Source organism: Herpailurus yagouaroundi, unplaced genomic scaffold, assembly GCF_014898765.1.
Source record: "Herpailurus yagouaroundi ecotype Mexico unplaced genomic scaffold, PumYag 77, whole genome shotgun sequence".
In the NCBI taxonomy this organism is placed as follows: Eukaryota; Metazoa; Chordata; class Mammalia; order Carnivora; family Felidae; genus Herpailurus; species Herpailurus yagouaroundi.
The window spans coordinates 66,537,480-66,562,195 of record NW_024412388.1 but is presented as its reverse complement, the minus strand read 5'-3'; the positions used below and the strand labels follow the sequence as shown (position 1 = coordinate 66,562,195).

At 37.3% G+C, this 24,716-nt stretch overlaps 1 long non-coding RNA gene across 3 annotated transcripts; it reads left to right on the top strand.

Annotated features, from left to right (window-relative positions):
• Window positions 1-8,320: 8,320 nt before the first annotated feature.
• Window positions 8,321-23,000, top strand: LOC121027357 (uncharacterized). 3 transcript variants are annotated; one of them, XR_005788676.1, is made up of 4 exons: window positions 8,321-8,356; window positions 14,185-14,604; window positions 21,892-21,895; window positions 22,988-23,000. It is a non-coding gene; the product is annotated as an uncharacterized LOC121027357 (long non-coding RNA). The 3 variants fall into 3 exon arrangements; XR_005788678.1 differs by lacking the exon at window positions 21,892-21,895 and adding an exon at window positions 21,370-21,373 and having other exon boundaries at window positions 22,988-22,999; XR_005788677.1 differs by lacking the exon at window positions 21,892-21,895.
• Window positions 23,001-24,716: the final 1,716 nt, after the last annotated feature.

The following is a 24,716-nucleotide window of genomic DNA, read 5'->3' as shown; positions in this document are numbered from 1 at the left end:
CCCCTCCCTCCCACCCCGCAACAACCCTCAGTTTATTCTCAATTTTTAAGAGTCTCTTATGGTTTGGCTCCCTCCCTAACTTTTTTTTATCCCTTCCCCTCCCCCATGGCCTTCTGTTAAGTTTTTCAGGATCCACATATGAGTGAAACCATATGGTACCTGTCTTTCTCTGTATGACTTATTTCACTTAGTATAACACTCTCCAGTTCCTAAAAAATATTTTTTAAATTAAACTGAAACTACCAATATCATCAACACATTTTCATTGTTACTTCTCATTATTATTGCCTAAATTTGCCAATAGAATTGATTCAATCTTAATTACGCAGACTGTAAGCTGTCACTTGTTGCAAAATGTCTAGCAAACTAGTAGATACTTGGAAAAACATTTTTCAAGAGAATAGAGGTGTAGTTTTTTCTTTATTCACTAATATTTGCTACATGTACGCCACATCAGCAGCCCCACTCAGGACTGACACTCAGCACAATTAGAAAATAGATGCAAGTTGTGACTGGCATCATCCTTCCACCTCCCACATCTGACCTGGCCCCAGGTTCTCTCTTCCTCAGGCCTTCACCACGCCTACAAAAGCCTTCTCCCAGCTAAATCTTAAATGATACTAGTATTTACAGCACAGGAATATTTCTATTCTACTTTATTGTGTGGCTTTTGCAAAGTTCCAAGATCAATGGAATAAATCCCTAAACCCAGCAGTTCAAAAAGAAGTTGAGAATAAATGTCAGAAACTAACACCTACCCCCATTTCAAATCACAGTTTACAAGACATCATCTCGTAATTGAACTGACTTCAGTCCTCTGCTGAATATTTGTACGAGTAGGTCATTTGGAAATCAGTGCTGCATTGACTCTAAAATTAAATACTCCCTCAAAAAAAAAAAAAAAAAAAAGAAAAGAAAAGGAAAGACTCCTTTAAAAAAATGTCTTCAAATAATACATTTTCAACTGGAAATTCCCATCATACTGTTTCATATTTAATAAAAAGCTTTTTAATAGTTTATTTATTTATTTGGAAGGGGGGCAGAGAGTGAATCCCAAGCAGGCTCCATGCTCAGCAGGGAGCCCAGTGTGGCACTGGATCCCATGACCGTGAGATCATAACCTGAGCTGAAATCGAGTCAGACACTTAATCAGCTGAGCCACTCAGGTGCTCCATATTTTTAAAAGCAAGGACCGAACAAGTTTGCTTTAAACAAAGAAGTATCACTTCAGCATATGTCAAGGATGTTTGCGACAGAGAAGTCTAAGGACAAAGATTTAGATTTCCTCTCCATTGTGTAGAGGTGTTACTGGAAAATGGCTACTAAATAATGGGCCACAGGTTTCATTCCCCTTTAGCAGGTCCTTGGAGCCATGGAGCTGGTTGTTATTTATAGTGTCCACCAGATGTAACATGTAACACTTGCCAGCAAAATTGATGAAGTGAGATAGTCACAAGATGGAAGGAGCTTCAGTCCCTAAATGTAGAAAGCTCCCTGCCCATCAAGAACATCTTATTTGGATTTTATATGAGAAAGAAAATAAATTTCTATTTTATTAACCCATGGAGATTTCAAGCTAATCCACCACAGTAGATAGCATTATCTTAAGTGATGAAATGCCCCTGTGTCAAACAAAGTTGAGAAAGATATTTGTTTGTTAACTATGTATCTTAGTCTGTTTGGGCTACTATAATAGAATGGCACAGACTGGGAAGCTTATAAACAGCAGAAATTCATTTCTCTCAGTTTTGGATGCTGAGAGAGGGCCCACTTCCTTGTTCACAGATGGCCATCTTAATGTTGTATCCTCACGTGACAGAAGAGGTAGGGGAACGGGACTCTCTGGGCTCTCTTTTTTAAGGGCACTAATCCCATTCATGAGGGCTCCACCCTTATAACATAAACAGCTACCGAACGCCACTCCTTCTAATGCCATCCTATTGGGATTAAGATCTCAACATGTGAATTGGGGGAAGACACAAACATTCAGCATATGACACATGGGAATCAAAGAGGATATAAGATAGGATCTGTGTATGAGATTCTTTTTTTTTTTGTCTGTATTGTCTATTGTAACATCAGTAATGCTTAGTCTGTTTTCTGAACATTATATAACAGGAAATGTTACAGAGAAAATATATTCATCAATTTTCCTAGGAATCAAAGCTGTGTGCACCTGAAAAGTAGCTCCAGGATATCAAATCTAGCACCACAAGTTTTGAGGGGATGCACAGGTAGCTTGTATTCTCCTAGTTTCCATGGGCTCAATGGAATCAAATCCCAAGATAAATGGTGATTGCAGGGGATCCTGAGAAAGTTTCAAATACATCAGCCATCCTCAAGAATGAAGTGAAGCCACGATTCCATTGGACCTCTCCCTTTGCGCCTCCAAAGACAACTATGCTTAACATCTATCATCTCTATGGAACATTACACACAGTAGTATTTGCTTTAGTTGCTAAGGATGTACTAGCCACAGATGCACAATTAAAACAAGACTAGTATGCACAATGTAGGCCAAAATATATTTGGACTTAAATTTTTTCAAATGAATTCAAGGTGAATAAAAGAAATTTATATTATTTTCTCATTCATTTAATTTTAGACACTGTTGAGGAAATAATTAAAACGGATTAACTTAATCTCTGAAGGTGAATCTGTTTCTTATATAATGGGAAAATCCTTTGCACCAAACAATGATGCCAATCTGTTGAGAAATACTATAATGCTATAAGCTATGATAACAAAACAGTGGTTTTTTTAATTTTATTTTTTATTTTTTAAAACTTACATCCAAATTAGTTAGCATAGTGAAACAATGATTTCAGGAGTAGATTCCTTAATGCCCCTTACCCATTTAGCCCATCCCCCCTCCCACAATCCCTCCCATAACCCTCAGTTTGTTCTCCATATTTATGAGTCTCTTCTGTTTTGTCCCCCTCCCTGTTTTTACATTGTTTTTGTTTCCCTTCCCTTATGTTCATCCGTTTTGTCTCTCAAAGCCCTCATATGAGTGAAGTCATATGATTTTTGTCTTTCTCTGACTGACTAATTTCACTTAGCGTAATACCCTCCAGTTCCACCCACATAGTTGCAAATGGCAAGATTTCATTTTTTTTTTGATTGCTGAGTAATACTCCACTATATATATATATACCACATCTTCTTTATCCATTCATCCATTGATGGACATTTGGGCTCTTTCCATACTTTGGCTATTGTTGATAGTGCTGCTATAAACATGGGGGTCCATGTGTCCCTTCAAAACAGCACACCTGTATCCCTTGGTTAAATACCTAGTAGTGCAATTGCTGGGTCATAGGGTAGTTCTGTTTTTAATTTTTTGAGGAACCTCCATACTGTCTTCCAGAGTGGCTGCACCAGCTTGCATTCCCAAACAATGGGTTTTTACCATTAACTCCCCATGCTATGTGCATTCTTGTTTGTTTACACCAGTTCATAAACAAAGAATTAAAGAACGGAGAGATAGGTCAGTCTTCTTAGTCCTTGTAAACAACTCTTTGATAAATGAAAGGCAAATTCAGAGGTAAGAAAATAACTCTGTCTTATGTAACCACAGGATTTCTTTTCCATTTTTTCAAATGCCCTCTTTTCTGTTCTTAAAGCTACCTTACCAAAGGACCCTGAAAAAGGGAGATGTCTCTTTAGACAATTTGCTTGGAGCGTTTATAATGTTTAGGGTACCCACAAAAGAAAAAGCCCTGTTAAGACATTATCCTGAAAAAGGAGCAAGTTGACTGCTTTTTGCCTACTGTGAACACCAGAGATAGGATTTAGAGTTCAATCTATAACAATGGCTCAAAGGAATTTTTTTTTTTTTACTTTGGTTCTAAAAAGACAACAAAAAGATTCATTAAGTATGACTGAATTCAAAGCAGGAATTAAAAAGTGTAGGGGCACAGGGGGGCTCAGTCGGTTAAACAACTGACTCTTATTTGGGCTCAGGTCATGATCTCACAATTGGTGAGATTGAGCCCCATGTCGGGCTCTGTACTGACAGCATGGAGCCTGCTTGGGATTCTCTCTCTCTCTGTCTCTCTCTCTCTCTGCCTCTGCCCTGCTCACACTTTCAATAAATAAATAAATAAATAAATACTTTTAAAAAGAGGATTAAAAAGTATATATTGCTCTCTAAGATTTAACTTAAATATTTTTGTGTATTCAACAAGTATCAAATAATTTTTGGGGGGAATTAATTTTCCATCATAGGATATGGTCTAAACCTTTAATTTTGGGGAGATGATGACTAAGGGTTGTTTTAATTATGCATTTGATCTTTGACATTCACCCTATCTAGTTTGGAAAGTTTGTTTTCTTCTACAGTTGCTTTAATTAGAAGCTATAGAAAATTATTTTCCTCTGTCCACGATAGCTCAAGTTTAGAGTTTACATAAAACAGTTTTCCGATGCAGTCTGTGATCTGAATGTTCATCACTGTGATAAGACATGTTCATTAGTATGATCAATCCTAACAACGTGAAATCTCCTTAATTGTTCTTTCCTTTCTTCTAGACCTCCAATTGTAGCATGCTTCAGACCTCTTCTCTTCATCTCCTCTCTCTTTATGATGATCACATCCTGTTGCATGGAGTTGCATACCATCCACAGGCAAATGACTCTTAAAATTTGTGTCTCCAGCTCCACCCTTCCCCCCAGAACTCCAGACATAAATGGTCAATATTTGTTTGTGATCTCCATTTACATGTCGAAAAAGCTACTCAAATTTAGCATGTTTGAAAGAACACTTCATGTCTCTAAGAAAGGAAACAAAAGACTCACCCATTCTCTTTCTTATCTCAGTTAATAGAAAAACCATTTCTCTTTCTCTCTTCATGCCTTATGAGACTTTCTGACTGCTTCAAAACAGTTCCTAAATCTCAACCATTTCTTACTGCATTCATGAACACCACCATAGTCCGAGCCACATTATATCTCCCAGGGTATTAAAAGATCCTCCTCACATTCTCCTTGCTATCACTCTGCCTCAGCACACTCCAGCCATGCTTACTCCTTTCTGCTGGTCCTCAAGAACACAAGCTAGCTCCTCCCCTACATCTCTACATTTCTGTGCTGTATGCCTGGAATACTCCTATCACAGATCTTTGCATGACTGTCCCCTTCATCTTACCCACAACTGCCCAAATGTCACCTCTTCAGAAGGATTGTCTTTGACCATGCCTCCAAACCAATTGTCACCCCCTATCTCCTTACTCTGCTTTACAGGTAGGATTTGTTTCTACCTGAAGTTATATTGTTTATTATTTTTGTCTCTCACTAGAATACAAGTCATTTGTCTTTCATCACTCTATCCACACTATCAGAATAGTGTATACACATAGCAGACAATCAATAATATACGTTAACTGAATGAATGATAAACAGTCTTCTTTGCTAAGATTTTAGGGACCTCACATGGCTACAGCAGAAATTGGCCCTGACCTAACTGCTCTGGTGCTACCTGTTTGCTGCTTTAGAAAATTTAGTGGGTGTGTGTGTGTGTGTGTGTGTGTGCACACGCGTGCATGCACACTGAGATAGCCTTGTCTCTAAGGCATTCTAGCATCAGGAGTTCAGACCAAGAATTGGAAGATGTAACCATGATTGATTCTAATACCAGAGCAGAGATACTTCTCTCCTCTCTGCTACAGCCTAAGTCTCCAGAACTATTGGATCGGCAGTGGTTGTTCAGGCTACTCTCCTGGGTATAGAAATTGGAGTGTGCATCTAAATGCAAGACCACCAGTGATGCTATGGACTTGGAAAGAGATTAGCATAGCAAGTAAGTGATTAAACTTATCTTTTATATCAAATTTCATTTCACCCCCATGTTCTCAAGTCCTACATGAGCTTGCTATATTCAAGGAACTGTGTAAAACACCATGGGAGCAATCTTAAATTACTGCTTCCAGGTAGAACGAAGACAAAATTTGAAGATAAAATTTAATAAGGTTTCTTATCATTTTTGTTTATTTTACATAAAAATGTTTCTTCTTCCCAGCCACAGCCAAGCCAAAAAAATTACACTTCAACTCAATGATATCAGCAGCTATTTTCTGTCCATGTGCTGGTATCATGGCAGTCACAGGCAGGGAGACTCTGCTTAGTCCAGTTCACATCTTCCTCACTTGGATAAAGAACTCAGTGCACTTGACTCAACTTCGTTCTATCTTTGAGAAGCTACATTGCTATTTGAAAGAAAATGAAGCTGTGTGTTTGCATATAACCAAAGATCTCAATTTTGTATAATTTACAGATATGATCCCATTTATCGTGCCTCTATAGGATTCGGGAGAAGAAAGTGGCCAACAGCCAGCACGCACAGCCATAATCACAGCAGCAGTATCAGCCACACTGACAGCAACATCAATAGCTAGGGTAACTTTTTTATACATGAGGTTATTACTTTTTTATTTTTTAATAACTTAATGAAACAGGACTGACCTTGAAGGAATGCATTTTCTGGAGTAAACAATGGAAAGGAGCTATTAACCTAACACAGCAGGAAATATATTGACCACAGTTAGAAATGTATTCTCTCAGAATGCAATACACAGAGTTTACTTACTGGTGCTAGTATCTGCTTGAAAAACTAAAGAGAGAAAAAGAAACAGAAAACAAGAAAGACATATTTTTATTGTTGATGTATAATCTGCAAAGCCAGCATTCTGAAAATGCACAAAAGTATTTAACTGTGACTAGAGTATGTACTATTTTTCATAGTATGGCTCCTAAATATCCTTGTCCTTTTTAGATGTTTCAGACGGTGTAAAGGGAGTAAAATATTCAATTACTTTTTAATGTCTCAAAATCACTCTCAGCAAAATGAAATCAATGCAATTGCCAAGAGCCCTCTTTATAGGATCAGCTGTATTAATTCAAGATATGTCTCCTTCCCTCAGGTAACTTTAGTTTGAACATTGTTTATACTAAGTTTAACCCTTGGTGGAGACTGAATCCCATGCTTTCAGGAACGAATAAAAAATGGATAATTTTAACAAAGGCAGCAGAGATGTGTCACTTCTGCAAAAGATAGTGAACAGATTGCTAGATAATAAATACAGCCTGCTTAGTGATATCCACAATTTCCAATCTTCAAATGCTACCTTAATGCACAGGCAAGGGGTTATAGACCTATAGGAGGCCAATTATACTGGACATGTTCCAGGAGGTCTAAGACATCTACCTGGAAAGAGTAGAATAGAACAGAGCTGTGCTCAACTTTTCATAAAATTCACTGTGAACTAAGTTCACAACAGATAAATTATGACCAAAACAGTGTTCAAAGCCAGGCTTGACTAAAGCAGGCACTGGATGATTGGTCTATAAAAAAAAACTTGCACTCATAGCATTTTTCCAGAATTAACTAGTGACAGGAACTTTCTCACTTCCAGTTTTCATGGGCATTATCTCAATATTTTTTCAGAGCAACTCAGGCTCTGGTTCAGTAAGGGTTCTCAGTAGTTCTTAAGAATTGCATATGATTCACGGGGCACCTGGGTGGCTCAGTCAATTAAGCAGCTGACTTCAGCTCAGGTCATGATCTCACGGCTTGTGGGTTCGAGCCCCGCATCGGGCTCTGTGCTCATGGCTCAGAACCTGGAGCCTGCTTTGGATTCTGTGTCTCCCTCTCTCTCTGCCCCTCCCCCACTCATGCTCCATCTCTCTCTCTCTCTCTCTCTCTCTCTCTCTCTGTCTCGAAAATAAATAAGCATTAAACAAAGAAAAAAAAAGAATTGCATATGATTCAGATTATCCCAACTACACTACCATGTAGATCTGAATTAACTCTTGGACTACACACTCATTAACAAAATAAAGAAGTCATTTAGACAGCATGGTGTAAAGGCCGATTCTGCTTCAGTTCTTCACTTTGTATGTTTAATATCACCTTGAGGAGAAATCTGCTGTTAGGACTTGGGAAGAAATTGAAATAAGCACATTCACTATTTATCAATTGTACAGAAGACCTTTCCAGTGAAGCTAGATTAGCAGTTGGTATGACCTTCATGTGATAAAGAGAATTCCTTTGTATGTATTTTTTAAGTGGGCTCTTTTGTAGAACCAACTTAATGCCAAATAAAGCATTTTCACCTAAAGGCAAACAATAAAACATTCTGGTAATTACCTGATTTGTAAACTCACTTGATGAAAAAGAAAAAAAAATAATAATAGTCTTAACTGCTGTACTATACTAAGCCAAAAAGTTTCTGGCACTATTTGCAGATTTTGACTTAAAGGTTTAATTCAAGGTGAAAATTGCACTGGGACACATCCTGGGAGAAATAGTTATGGTTTTGTTCATTCTTTCCCCCTAAACAGGAAATTGCTTTTCCGAGTCTACACTATTTTAACAGCAGCATTAAATGCAGCTCACTGCCCTGAATTCAGATGTAATACCTTATAATGAAAATGGGGGTGGGCAAGGGAGGGAGAAAGCAGGTCAGATGCCAGATCGGGGTGAGTAAAATAGAATAACAATAACAATACCCAAATCCACCCCTGAGTAATTAGTTGCTATTTTTTTTTAATGTGGTTAAAAAATATTTGGATCTAGTGAGCAAGCAAATGCTTTACTACATGCCCTTACGAGGGCATACTAATCATGTTAACACATTAGAGATAACTAGAGATGTTAGCTGTAAACCGGAAAACTGGAAAATTTTAAAGACTTCAAAGACATTCTATATAACATTTGCCAGAAGTAGATATTTGAAATATTGTCTACACTTTGCTGAATCTCAAAGGCGATAAAAATTACTATTGGATCTAGAGACTTTTTTTATTATGATCACTTTGGCATGATTAACTTCTACCTCAAACTATACATTTCTGATAGGGAGACCATTATTTATTTACTTACTTTTGGTTTATTTCTTTATTTTGAGAGAGATAGTATGCAGGGGGAGGGGCAGAGAGAGAGGGAGAGGGAGAAAATCTCAAGCAGGCTTTGTGCTATCAGGACAGAGCCCGACTCTGGGGCTCAATCCCATGAACCATGAGATCATGACCCGAGCCAAAATCAAGAGTTGGATATTAAACTGACTGAACCACCCAGGCACCAGGAAGACTATTTTTTAAAGTGAGACAAATCTGAACCCAATAGAGGAATATAGGGAATGAATGATGTGCATCTTTTCTCCCAAAATAGAAAATTGATTGTCTGTCAGTATTGACTCAATAGCAGGTTTCCTCAAATTTTTGCCATGGTGAAGTTAAAAGACAATGATATTAGGGTCAGGCACACATAGGTTCAAATCTAGACTCTCTCATTTTTAGACTGAATATTTTTGGATAATTTACTAAACGTCCTTGATTCTCACTTTCATCAACTATAAAATAGATATATCAATATATCTTTTTAAGGGGCATTGGGAGGATTTAGTGAGATGTGCATATGCAAGCAGGTGACTACTATACTTTGTGGCATATACTAGGTGCTCAGTAAATGCTAGTTCCCCTGTAAACACATACATAGGATCTATGGACTTAGTTTCATTTTACAACAAGAGAAACTGAGGCCGGTGAAATAAAATGACTAAGGCAAAATCAGTGAGTTTTTTTAGGGGCAAAGCGGGTCCTGGAATCTGATCTCCTGAACTGTCACTTAACACATATAGTGGGTACCAGGAAGGCCGGATATCACAGTAATTAAAACTTTGGAGTCAGACCAAACCCTAACCCAATGCATGGATTCAGCAAGTCATTTAACTTTTCTGAGACTCCGTGTCATCATTTAGAAAAATGGAAAGAATAGCCACCTCACAGAGGTGCCATAAAAATTGATTAGAATATGTGAATAACATAGCAGTATCCTGCAGGTACTTGAAACTCAATGAATGGTAGTGATTATTATTAAATATTTACTAGGTGATGGGCATCATGGAAATTACTGTGAGATACCCCAAAATTCTTTGTCCTGGAAGAGCTTTCTGGGAAAATAACACAAAGAAAAATAATTATTGGTGCTAAGCAGTATTTAAATGACAAATAAGTGACAGATAAGAAGCTAGTGCATTAAATGATGGTGAAATAGATCATTTTATGTTGAGGTGGCCAGAAAAAGACTCAGTGAGGAAGTAGGATTGAAGTCAAGCTCGAGAGAAGTAGACTCATTCATGTTAACAAAATATTAGTTACCTTTTTTCCTTTTTCTATAGGAAAGTTGACAAAGCATTTTTAATTTCAGAATTGTACACAGCTTCCTGAATGAAGCCTGATGGACAAATATTTCATCTTGAATACCAAAAAGGTAGCCACAAGCGTAAGTTTCGTGTGTGTGCGCGCGCGCGCACGTATACTTGTACACACATGCTTAGTCACAAGTTTTTGTGAGATGGTTCACTTAAACTCCAAAAACATGCACTGTTTTCTAGGCCAATGGAATGTACATCTTAATAGTTCCCTTGTCTGAAGCACCGCGGAAAAAGTCTCATCGAGTTATTTCTCAACAACATCTCCACCACGGACAATTGATACACCCATTAAAAACACTGGCAGTGTGTCTGCTTTGGTTACCGTTTTGATGTGCTTTCTAATGGTGCTGCTTGCCTTTGGCAATAATTGTAATTCAATTTATGCAGCTACAAAATCATCCAATCTTACTGCCTATTCCATGTCACAAAATAACTTTTCTTTTTAGAGTTAATCAGCCTTACATTGTATATCTTCTATTACCTAGATTTCACTGCATCTCCCAATCCTTTTCAAGCTGAACAAGTTTGCATTCAAGAAAGAAAACACATTAGAAGTAAAGGGACCAACTTGGAATCGATGGCCAGAGAGGCCACTCATAAAAGTGGTGACTTGTCTCTATTACAAAAATTGGTGTGTGTGTGCGTGCCTGTGTGTGTGCGTGGGGGGGGGGGGGGTGCGTGCACGCGTGTGTGTGCGAAAGTGTGTGCATTTGGGTGGTTGTGTTTCCACGTGGGTGTGGGGGGGGTTGGGGGTGCGTGTGTGTGCACGTTTGTGTGTGTGTGTGTAGGTGTGTGTGTGTGTAGGTGTGTGTGTGTGTGTGTGTGTGCACGCGTGTGTGTGTGTGTTTTGCTCTGGATAAAGAGGATATTTTAAATCTTTAATTATATAGACACTGTTTTCTAAGGTAACATTTTAAAATAATTTTATGCATGATTTTATGTCATTTTTATACAAACTTTGAAATGCAGTTGAAAGTGTTCTCAAGGCAAGCGTTGTGTATACATAACCACTCTGTCAAGTCATCTTAATATTGAGAAGTATAAATATGAAATAACTTTTTCTTCTAATCACAGCTTTCAGTGATGTTCTGTATAATTTGCCTGTACTTTGATGTTATCTTGGGCCAATTCTATCATTTTCAGCATTTAAAAGTTTAATCTCAGAGTCTATTAGGGTTTCTTCATGCACTGCCAGCTGTTTGCCAGAGTATAGTCTTGAGCTGGGACCCTGACTTCTTCTTTGAGGGATCTCTTCTCAGTTCCTCCTTTAACACCAAGTCCTCCAGGGTTGGGTAGAGAAAAGGCAGAAGAAAGGAACAAATGTCTCTTTCTTACCTGGGCTGTCCTGACGCGTCTTCGTGGGTTTTGCTCCTTCAGTAATCTAACTTACTGTTTATCGGTATCCATTATGTGTCTGAGCCCAGAAGCTGATCCTCCTATGGCACAGAGCATTGCTACCCAAAATGTGGCCCACAGACTGGCAGCATTGCCATCATCTGATGAAACTGGTAGAGCCTTAGCTCCCACACCTGCTGCATCAAAATCTGAATGTTAACAAGATCCCCGGGTGATCTGTATGCACATTAAAGTTAAACTGTTGTGGTGAAAAGCGGCTCTTTTTTATTTTCCTTCTGTCACAGTCTGATATACTTTTAAAGTATAATAAAAATAAGTCGATAGAAAAATAATTGTTTTAAAAATGCATGCAAAGCACAAGCCAAAGTTTTGTTATTTGATTCAACAGATAGACCACAATGCAGTAAAAAGTACCAGACCTGCCCTCCCACCAGAAACATACATGAAACAGTACTTTTTAAACATTAGACAAGAGGCAACACAGGACTTTAATCCCTAAGAGAAGGGAAACAGACAAGATGAGCCTTATTAGCACCTTTGCCTAAAGGCATGACACAGATAAGGGGGAGGGAACACAAGCAAGGACAGGCTCACAAAATTGAGGAGTCAGACCTAAGAGTTCACTCAAATTGGAATGGCTTGACTTTGTGGGGCAGAGTTGTTTGTTGTTGTTGTTGTTGTTGTTGTTTTAATGTTTATTTTTGAGAGAGAGAGAGAGAGAGAAAACACAGGGGAGGGGCAGAGATGGAGACAGGATCTGAAGCGAGCTCTGCACTGATAGCAGAGAACCTGATTGGGGCTTGAACTCACAGGCTATGAGATCATGACCTGAGCTGAAGTCCAATGCTTAACCAGCTGAACCACCCAGACACCCCTGGGGCAGAGTTTTAGAAAGGAAGTAGCTAGGAAGAATAAGAGCACAAGAAATCTCAAATTCGTGATTGAATTCTAAGCAAAGAGTAACGTTTTGCACTCAATTGGAACTTCATGCAACTGGGCAAAAACTCAGGGACCTGTAAAGGAGCAAATCCAAAGTTCACATGGGGTTAGGAGACATTTCAGTTTCAACCAGTTAAGGTGGGGAGATCTTTGATAGATTTTTCTCCTTCAAACTCAGACCTACAGTTTCTAGATTAACATAGTGGAAGTTAAGAAAAGAAACTTTAAGGGGCACCTGGGTGGCTCAGTCAGTTAAGCGTCCACTTTGACTCAGGTCATGATCTCACAGGTTGTGGGTTCAAACCCCACGTCGGGCTCTGTGCTGACAGCTCAAGAGTCTGGAGCCTACTTCAGATGCTGTGTCTCCCTCTCTCTCTCTCTGTCCCTCCCCTGCTCACACTCTGTCTCTCAAAAATGAATAAACATTTACAAATTTTACAGAAAGAAAAAGAACTTTAAAAAATCCTGAAAGACAGGTTTCTCTCTGGATTAGGAGTAATTTCATGTTAACAAAATGAAACCTTAAGAAATTATTACTCAAGTTTAGTTTGAACAATAGGAAAAAATAATGACCAATCAGAGACGATGTAATGGTCTTTGTGTTAGAGAAATTGGAAACAGAAAGAAAATGAATGACTGTTGGTATACTCATATTGTTCTCTACTAACCACAATTTTTGTCCAGACCTGGGAAAATCTTAGTCCTGGACATCGCAGTATGTGTGAAAGAGGCCTCTTACTTCAAGTATAAGTGTCGCCTGGTACTGTTTGAAGTGATCTTTCCTTTCCCAGGGGGCAGTTTTTTTAACTGACCTAGGTGTGACTAGGGACCAGAAAAACCTAGTCGAAAGTAGTGTCTAGCCAGTAGGATGGTACAAAGGCTGGCAAAGACTCAATTATAGGTATGTCTGCTTTAAGCTCCTGAAAATGTGCAGCAAGTTCAAACTTTAAATATCAGAAAATCGTTCAAGTAACAAAACGATGCTAGGAGTAAAGTGAATTCAGGTATAGATTTGGCAGAAATAAAACAAAACCTTTAAATATGAACCTAGAACATGTGGGTTTGAGTCGCAAACTTGTCTGTTAATAGGTCTTTGATCTAGGATAAGCAACAAGCTATATTTTTTACATTTCTATATTATAAAATACAGATTTAAATAATACAGCTAACATGAAAATGGTATGTAAAATATAAAATGCTATGAGTATTATATGTGTGTATGCTTTTTTAAATAAACAAGCACTTGTATACCACTCAGTACGCACTAAGCACTGGTCTGTACATTTTTTTCACAAATATTAACTCACCTAAGTGCCATTTTACAGATGAGGAAACTTGAGTTACCAGGAGATTAAATAACTTGGACGAGATCACACAGAGTTAGTAAATGGTAGAGCTCGGATTGGAATCCAAAAATCTAATTCCAGAGTCCATGCTAACCCAAGTTTTATATGCTCTTTAAGAGCAGAAAAATCAGCTTTGCTGGCAAGTCTCTGGATCTTTCTGGCTTGCACTTACAAAAGACTTTCTTGAGTCATTGTTTTCTTTGGTATGACCTAAGTAAGTATGCCTTCGGGGTAGTAGGAAGGGATCAAAGAGAAAGAAAAATACATAGAAACCAAAACTTTGAGTCAAATTATTTTTAACTCAGTTTAAAAAGGTACCATTTACAAAGACTGTTTGGAAGCCATGTTGGAAATGCACAATATACATAGTATGTCTTATGTAATATATATAAACTACTGTACATGCTTAATATTCATGGGGACTAGCAGTTAATGCATGATATACATAGTATGTCTTATGTAATATTGGGGTGTATAGTACTACTTATGGGACATATGGGTTAATAATTGATAGGCTGATTTCACATTATGTGTTTTGTGCCATGGTAATAGGGGATTTTCACTTGTTTTTTTTGTGGAAAATGAAGACATACTGGATAAGCACAGTATGGGTATATGCAATATATGAATTATGAAAGTTGTGGGGTTGGTTTCTGGTATTGGCAAGGAATAGTTTAAGAAAGAATTTCAGCTTTGGGGGCTGATAGTGGGGCTGTTGCTTCTTCCTTGAAGTCTTGGGGAGGGCATATGTTCTCCTGTTTTTGGTTTACAAGACCAAGGTATTTTACATACTACAAAGACTCTTCATTTGAGGAGACAGTTTTCAATAATGCCTGAGATGGGCCATCAAATACAATAGGTTGGTAATTTTCAAACTTTATCCTAAGGTCCATTGTTTGACTATGATGTCTTCCTGCAGAGCCACGGACTGATCCAAGAATGCAAGTTCATAGTGAAAGATACAAAATTCCAAAGACTTTTCTTTTCTGTAAGATTAAAGGAACTTATTAATAACTAATCAGTTTCTAAGTTTGGTATTTATAAACCAAGTGAAGCATATCATTAAAACTTACTGAGCATTATTTTTCAGGATTTTAGTAAGAAATCTAAGTTCTTACTCTTCCTACACACATGCCCCTACTTAGAATCCCATGGGCCGCCAGGACAGGCAAGATATGCAAGCTGCAGAGTCTTTTACCTCATGTAAGCGCACCATGATAAAAAAAAAATTTTAACATTTTGAAACTGGAATATGTAAAAAATGTTCAAAGAATCATACACTTAGAAAAATATAAGGGAATCGGCTTCTACATCCTTAATTTCTATATATAATGCTCCTTCCCAGAACTGATCTTCCTAAAAAATGCCTTTGGACCAACTTTTTCTTTTTTTCTTTTTTAACGTTTATTTATTTTTGAGACAGAGAGAGACAGAGCATGAACAGGGGAGAGGCAGAGAGAGAGGGAGACACAGAATCTGAAACAGGCTCCAAGCTCTGAGCTGAGCTGTCAGCACAGAGCCCGACGCGGGGCTCAAACTCACGGACCGTGAGATCATGACCTGAGCCGAAGTCGGACGCTTAACCAACTGAGCCAACCAGGCGCCCCTGGACCAACTTTTTCTATCTTGCCTCCCCTTTCACAGTTTTTCTTCTTTCAATTTAGAAAAGAACAGGATCTTCTTTCCTTATCTTACAATAATCCTGCTGAGATATATTTTACTTTTTATGCTTAACAATTAGCCACCAAAATTTGAACCTACATCGTATGTTTTTGATCCATTGTCCATTAATAATTATCATTGTATAAATTCAATTCAGTAGACATTTCAACATTTAAAGCTTATGGTAAAAGGAATTAAAAAATAAAATTATTTGTATGTATGTTTTTGTTGTAGAAAAATACGTGTGAGTGGCCATTATGAAGTTTCAGGTAAACATTTTGCATGAGGATTAAATCATGTGGGAAAAGTAGAATAGAATTAAAAGTTCAAGGATAAATGATGCAAAATTTATAACTGTCAAAAGGAACTTCTATTGTTTATGTATTTGGGTGATGATGTGTTTCATATTGTGTTGGTTAGATTCCAGGGAATACACATAAAAGGATAATTTGTAAGATATTTTTAAATGTCAGCATTCAGAGTGTACCATAAATTACAAACTTTGTAAAATTTTAAACTTATGATGGAAAATCCAAATTTAGCCTAAAGATGAGGAAGAGGGTAAAATTTTTTCCAAAGTCTTATAGGTTCAAAGACCACTAACCTAGGGACCATCCTTTGCTCATTCTGGGCCATAAGAAGGTTGTACACTCAGATCATGTTATTATGGCCTCTTAAAGAACTGCCTTCACTGAATTTCACTTTAGCATTGACTGAGCTTTTATAGAAAGTAATTACAGGAAACAGCCATATGGAATCCATTACTCCAGAGAAATACTATTAAAGGTAGTATATACCACATCACAAAATGCCCTCTAACCAAAGTCCCATATGAAAATTTTCTTTTGAAATTCAGTTCCAGGAACAGCTTTGCTTTCCTTGAGTATTTGGTGTGTTTCTTCCTTTCTTATCATAAGACATAATAGTGGTCATATTTTCCTTTTCACTTTGTCCCACAGGGAGTTTGCAACTAAATCTTAGGTTAGATGCAAGTATCTATTTCGGTCCTAACAGCTGGCACAAATTTTGTTGCAGTCCCCTCAATCTATTCTTTCTTTTTAATTTTATTTATTTATTTCGAGAGAGAGAGGGAGAGAGAGCTTGAGCAGAGTAGGGGCAGAGAGAGACAGAGAGAGGAGAGAGAGAATCCCAAGCAGGCTTGGTGCTGTCAGCACAGAGCTCTACTTGGGGCTTGATCCCATGAACCGTGAGATCATGACCTGAACCAAAACTAAGAGTCAGACACTTGACTGAGCCACCCAGGCGCCCCACCTTTAATCTATTCTTACTTGTAACTTCTTCTAATTTTTTCTTTCTAATTCTGTTTACCATCATGTTTTGATGTATGTTTGTTAACCTGCCTCCAAGTCTTTTGTGGAGGCAGGGCATGAGTCAATGGGAATTTAAACATGCGTTCTTTTCACATAGGAATCACAGGCAAATCTCCACCTGTTCTTCGGCATATTCTTAGTATATGTTGGATACATAAAATTACTAAAGATGAGAACCATCGATGACAAGGAGAAGCCACCATCATTATTTCCAAGTAATGCCTTATTCTAACCAGTTTCTTATGCAAGCAGACCCTGTGCATCTATTTCCTATTGGCATGAGCATAGCCATGGCTCTAGCTCTTGACTCCCACATCCAGTTAACAAGATTTATGGTATCTATACAATAAAATTTTCATCAGATTCAACAGTGTCAACAGTGTCTTTAAAAAAATTTAGTTTAAGTTTGTAACAGTATGTCAGACTAAAGCTTCTTGATAAGAGATGAGAATATCCACCAACACTTCTTTTCTTAAACAGCACTTGTATTTTCTTTTAGCGAATCCTGATCTCATTTGATAATCCCTTTCCCTTGAAGCTTTGTCTTAAATGAATAATCCCTTCTAACCAATTATTGTGGCAGGTATCGTCTTAGCAGCATACTGAAGGGTAAAGAAAAATTCCCCTTGCCAACACACAGCTGGCTCCTCCTCCACCCCCACTGGCTCCCCATCTCACCTCCACAGAAGGCACCTGTGACTTCACCTCTCCCCATCTCTCTTCCATTTCTGAGAGTCCGGCACTTTTAACCACGGGTCTTTCCCATCTCAACCATATTTTCTTCACTCCATAAAAAAATACTGAGTGGCCAATACATAGCGGACACCAAGTTGAGGTACAAGGAATACAAGAAGACCATCAGCAAACATGGGAGAGGTTTCCACTGGGAATTTAATTTGCCCCTCACTTCTCATTCTCCTGGGTTCTTCTCCAAGTCCTGTTTAACACTGTACCACATCACATCCCAGGCCTCACACTTTTATTTCCATTCTGTTATTTAAATAAGCTCTATTATCACACACACAGACACACATGTATCATACACATGCAACATGGACTTTATGTAGAGGATTATACAGACTTCTTCTCTAAGGTGATATTCAACTTGATACATGTTTGCCACGCAGAAATATCTGAATTAAACTGGCAACTTAATTAACTGGATAGAGAAGTAAGTGCTCATAGTAATTTTACTCACAGTAGTCGGTCCTAACTATGGGACCTTTTAGATCTATGTGAGTAACAGTGAGAAGAACACAAGTAGGTGTGTGAGATATATGCAATAAATAATAAGACAGACAAAATTTTATCCACCAAATTTTATTCAACATTGAATTTTTGAAATAAATGTACAAATATAACATTTTGGGCTGTGACTTCAAAGGAACTATCATGTACCAAAAAGTGGTAAACAGCCTCCTAGGAGTGTGGGTCCAGACAACTAGCCAAACTGCATTTCATTGACTACTATGTAGAGGTTTGAGTAGCTAAATTCAATCTCAGGACCTGGATAAAGCTTAATTGCTGTGTAATCTCCAAAGGATTGAAATTAAGAGCAATGAAGCCAGCAGGCTGTGTGTGTAATCAGTAAGGGAAGTGGACTGTGGATGCCCTCTTCCCCCATCCTTACCCCATCACTGTTCTCATTAGTTGACTTGGCAAAGCAAGGAGTCTGGAAAAAATGACTAAAAATCATTTGCTTTGTTGCGATGAACTTAATCCACCACCACTAACCCATCTCCCCTACAGAAGTCTGAGTTAATTCTCAGTATAAAATTAATGTTTTTGCATGAGTTGATTCTTTAAGAATATCCAGAAGGTGCTAACTACTACAACCATAATGACCACTTGCATGTGCACAAGAGCCAATGGACAGGAAGACAGTTGACCTCTAGTATAATGATGGGGTTCAGGATATGCTACCCAATATGGAACCTTGGCATATTAAATATTTTAAGCTGAAGGAATTTGGGAAAATGGCAGAAGCAGGAAGGTCATGCTCACCTCTCCACCTTGCCTTTTTTCCCTGAAACAGGTCATAAAACTTCCATGTAAAAGGAACCTTCCCTGTGCTTGGAGGAAGAAAGACATTCTCATCACCAGAGTCAGGAAATTTAGGGCCAAGAAATCTATACAAACAAAACTTGTTTAACTTTTATTGTACTAGTTAGTTACTTCATCATTTCCTACCTTTAGCCCAAACCCCTCTGTCTTGTCAATTCTTCACAAATTTGTTGTTTCTTTGCCTAAAAGACATAAAAGCTTTCTGCTCTGGTCACTTCTTTGGGTCTTCTTTCTCTTGGGAAGGATCCCATTTAAATGTAAAAAATCAATAAAATTTGTAGGCTTTTCTCCTACCAACCTTTGTTCTTTTAATTTTTAGACCCAGACAGGGACACTAAAAGGCTAAGGCAAACTTTTTCTTCCCTTACAATACAGATGTCAAAACTCTCAGTTGAATTGGCACTCCACCTTCATTCTAGCCTCATTCTAAAAGAAATTGCCTTGATTTGACTGGAAATGCAGCAACTCAGTATGATAACCTTGTTATCTCATACTATTCAGATGGTTTGATCTCCAGGTGTCCATACACATGTGACTTGCTTGTACTGTGTCCTTTGCCACGAATGCCCTCTGTCCCTTGCTCAGATAGCCTTCTATATCCTGGCCCCTGAACCGTGCAAACTAGTGTCCATTTTCCCTCTTGATAAGTCTGATCAATATCAGTTCATCCTACAGATCCCAGTTTAAATGTCATCTCCTTGTCAGATCTTCTTCATCCTTCCAAGGCAAAGTTGTCAAATATCACTGCCATTCTATTGTTTTATAATTATTTTTCAAATTCTCTTATTAATCTACTAGCACTTTAGTTCCTTGAAGGACAAGTTCACAACTTACGCATATCTGTATCATTAGAACCCAACAATTTTAGAATATTATGCTTTGTTGAAAGACTAGAATATAAATAAAAGAAACAGTAGGTGAACACCAACTAGGTTTAAAACAGAAGGCTCAATGTACCTATTTATTGATTCATCATAAACATTAAACTAGTTTAATTATGGCTAAAAAGAAATACCTTTTCATGATCATAAATTTACCAGAGCTGCAAAATTCATAATATGAACACAAGCATATATAATAGTAGAAACGCAAGTCAATCATATTGCACCAGTCAAAAGCTGGAGACTCAGTTTTTCACTGGTGAATTAAAACCCTTTATTCATTATTTTTTGGAGTTAATGATCGTAAGCATTAATTTCAGTTCTATACCATTTAAACTGGACCACTTCCTGATAATTATAGAATGCTTTCATCAAGAATATTGGTTTTATTCAGAATCCTGACTATAAAATTAAACCCCCTATCTCAGAGGCATGTATAAAATTTTTCTAGATGTTAAATGTGTAATTATAATTATTTAATTTGTTGGAAATAGTACTATGAACTAAAATTAGTACTTCATCTCATTCCAGAAAATAAAAATACATTTTGCACTTTTAAATCACTATTTAATTTTGAATATCATGCTGATATTGATAACTGATTCTGAATATGAGGGTTGATGTATTTTTATTATGCCTTCTACCAAATAGGAATTTGAAGCTAGTTAATTAAACCATACATTATTACAATTTGTAAGGTAGTGAGATTCTCTTAGAATGTTGGAGAGTTCTTTATTGACAAACAATTTTCTCTTGAAAATGAAAGTCCACTCTTAATATGTAATAGTTTATTTCCAAGTGTATTTTCATATATTAACTCCATGGAATGCCATATTTAATGTTGTAAAACTCTGAGATTTTTGTTCCTTAGGACATATAAGCTATGTATTAATATACTAGAGTTAATGTGCAATAAAAGGACAATATTTGTCCCTATCAACATGAATTATAAGACCAGATAACATCCATTTAAAATTTTAATGCACCTCAAGCTTCTCAAATATATCTATTCTGACTGGTATTGTCCATCTGTGTTTGTTCATAAACATCAAAATAAAGGAAAACCTAACAATTTTTATTACATTGATTATTAACCATCTGCTAAATCTCAAAAAACAACTAGAGATTAGCCATATGTATGAGGTGGAGAATGATAATGCAGCCCAGTGGTCTTTAACAAGGGAAGATCATGACTGATCTATGTCCCTTCTACAAAATACAGAGTTCTGCATCAACCTTCTGAAATTCGGATACAGTTATTTGAGTGTAAACCCACAGTTTGAGTTGCGTTAGGCAAAGACAATGGCAAATACTAACAGAAAGGTATGGAATAAATACATAAGAGAAGGAATATGAATATGCAACAGCAATCAGAAACTCTCTATATTTTAGTTCTACAATATGAACTAAAGATTAGAGTGATATCTTAATGAAAAATTATTTAAATTTTAATTCTTTCTGATTTTCAATATTAGCCTTATGTATTGTTAATGTTTTTACAATGAATTTCATTATTAACTCTTTCACAAATATCACATGATCTCCTTTTGCATACCAACAACACAATAGGTGCTAGGGATGTAAAGCGAAATGAGATGAGGCTGCTCCTTCACAGGAGACATGATTTTTACTTGAAAAACATGAATAATAATCATTTTTATTTTAAACTTCATACTTACATGATACATCTGACTTAATAATTTGTCCAAAGTCTGCAAAGTTTCGAAATTCGTATTATGAACAAAATTCAGACCCTAGTAACATCCATTTCAACGATCTAAACCTCCTAATCTCAGAATCACTCAATAGCTAATTGTTCATTCCAGTCTTGTCTTTGAACTTGGCATTTCAATTGTTTTCTCTTTTGTTATGATTCTGGCCGTAATGCCATGGTTATCTATTTTATCTCACCCAACATAATACCTTAGCTGGCAAAGAAACTAACCTCTTCCTTATGGTGGTGATGTGATAGTATGTTATTATTCTTCCTTTTTAAAATTTTTTTAATGTTTTGGTTTCTGGGAGTATAAAGTGTCAAAGACCTTAAGAGATGAGTCATCAAAGAAAACCTAAAGAAGTGAACAAACTAAGCTCTAAGAGATGTTCCTGCTCATTAGTGCAGGATCTCAGTAAAACCGAGACCTGGAACAGGACAAAAGTGAAAGTCTCTGAGTAAATGAGATACCATGTGATTGCTCCAGCATAGTGCCTAGGCAGGCTAATAAATATTCATTAAGGGAGTGTCCAACATTTATTTAAAAATGGGTTTCTAAATAGAAAGCTCTTAAAACACCACTTGGCACAAAGTAAGTAGCTCATAAATGTTAGCTGATATTGAAAGGAAGGAAAGAAGGAAGGGAAGGCTGAACAGCATTGAGAGAAGTAGAGAATTAGATTCCCTTGGGACAAAGCCTCCCTTCTCTTCTCTTAAGTCCCCAAAATTGAATGCTTTAAACTTGTTAAAGTCTTCACTTAAAACCAAAGTCCTACCACCTTAGAAGACAATTCTGTTTCCAGCTTTTGTTGAGTTTCATGCCCCCTCAAAGGGTCTTATCAAAGTTCTATATTCCTGTCTTATGCATTCAATTTCTCCTTGAGAAATATTGGTAAATGCATTTCATTATATTTCACTAAGGTTCTAGCACGCTAGCCATGTTTGAGAGTCTCTTATGGGTTAGAACCTGTGAGCTTTCTTCCTGGCCTACTCATGAACAATTCTTTCATTTCTTCATCCAGCCATTCATTCAGTTACTCAGCCTGAAAACCAAGTCCATGAGGGGTTAAGTGATTTGCCTGGGCTGCAGAATTCATGGTTTGATAGAGACTTAAACCTAACTCTCTGCCATCATCAGAGGACTCTTGCCTTTTCATTATGATTTCTTACTTAAAATTCAAACTGAAGAAATTTTATGCTCTGTATTTCAAATGTAGAAATTAAAAATCAATTTTAAAATATCTTCTGAAATTGTGAAAATTAACAAAAATAGATAAGCCTCCTTTAAAAATCCTTTTCTGATTTTACTGTAGTCGGTGTCAGTAGAGTCTGTTATTATAAGCTAGTGTATTAATTTTATGTGAGTAGCACACAAATTCAGTAAACATTTATTTATAATATGATATGACAGATGCTATTCTAGACTCTATAATCGTGGTGAAGGATCTTTTTTTTTTTTTCAAACCAGAGACACTATGAGCGGTAGAGCACAATATAATAATAATGCATACTATCACAGGGCTATGGCATTTTCAAGGATTGTGCTGGAATTTGGCCAATAATATAACAGAAGATGGTTCTGATGTTTGCCATCACATGTTCATGACCTTCAGACAATATTGTACTTCATGATTTTCAGATAATAAGAAAGTAAATTGTGAATGCTTTTATTCCATTTTCTCTACTCTTCTAAAAACTGGAATTTACCAAAAAAAATTAAAATTTCATGGTTAGTAGAATGTAAATAATCTCGCATATCCCTAAAAACATAAAATGAGAAATTCACATTGGCCAGAGTCCTAAGTGGTCTTGTAAAACTAATATTTTTATTCACTTAAGCTTTTATTGCTTTTTCATTTCTAGAAAAGAAAGATTTGTGGGTTTCTGATTTAGAATTTTCCTATACTTTCCAAGTAAAATAATCACACAAGATTGAGAATTGTGACAGATAGTATTTTTCCAAAAATGGGTGCACCCATACGTAGCTCATTCCACGTTCTTCTTACAATATGATGTCCATGTCCTTTCATCAAGAGGTGGGGTCTGTGTGCGTTCCCCTGTACTTTGGGAAGACCTTTGTAACTGCCTCCACCAATAGAGTACAAAGAAATGATGCTCTGTGACTTCTCAGACCAAGCTACAAAAGATAATTCAGCTTTTTTTTTCCTTGAGACACATGGGATTTTTAAAAATTTTTTAACGTTTATTTATTTTTAAGACAGAGAGAGACAGAGCATGAATAGGGGGAGGGCCAGAAAGAGAAGGAGACACAGAAACAGAAGCAGGCTCCAGGCTCTGAGCTGTCAGCACAGAGCCCGACGCAGGGCTCCAACTCATGGAGCGCGAGATCATGACCTCAGCCGAAGTAGGACGCTCAACCGACTGAGCCATCCAGGCGCCCTGAGACACATGTTTTTGAAGCTCCAAACCACTCTATAAGAGTCCAACTATAATACAACTTTAGTTCTGCAGAAACTACATGGAGAAAAAGAGAAATGCCCAAGGATCCCCAGCTGTTCTACTCCTCATCAGTTTTAGTCTTTCCAGTCTAGCCTTCAGACATGTTGAGTCAGAAGACTTCAGATAATTCCAGCCCCTAACTATTGGACTACCTCAGCCATGATGAGTGGAAAGGAAGTGACGTGTTCTCACCAAGCCCTGCCCAGACTGCCGATTCTTGGTATGTAAGCAAAATAAATGTTGCTTTAAATCACTAAGCTCTGAGTTTGTTACACAGTCTCAGTAACTGGAACAGAGATGTCCACTCCATGCAATGACTTGGAGCCAAGCAAATATAGCAAAGAATACCTATATCATTCATCCATTCCTATAAATATGCATTAAGTCCCTAACATGTGCCCATCACTATGCCAGTCAGTGGCTGTAGAGCGGTAAGCAAAACAGGCAGTATTGGCCACCATGAAATTTAAACTATTGGAAATGTGCTGACAACAGGCAGGCCTATGAACAATCTGATGCCCTATCACAGTGGGCATTAGTAGCAGATTCTACAAAAAGATGATTGTTATAGAAATGGTAATGGAAATAGCTGATATCTTTCCTTTCTCAGTGGTGATGTGTACTCCCCTGCCAATCAAATATCCCTCTGCACAGGAAAACATAATGCCAACCCTGGCCAAAATGTACATTAAAGAACAGTAGGAAAGAAGAAGAGATGGATGAGATAACTCAGAATCTTGCAGTCAGAC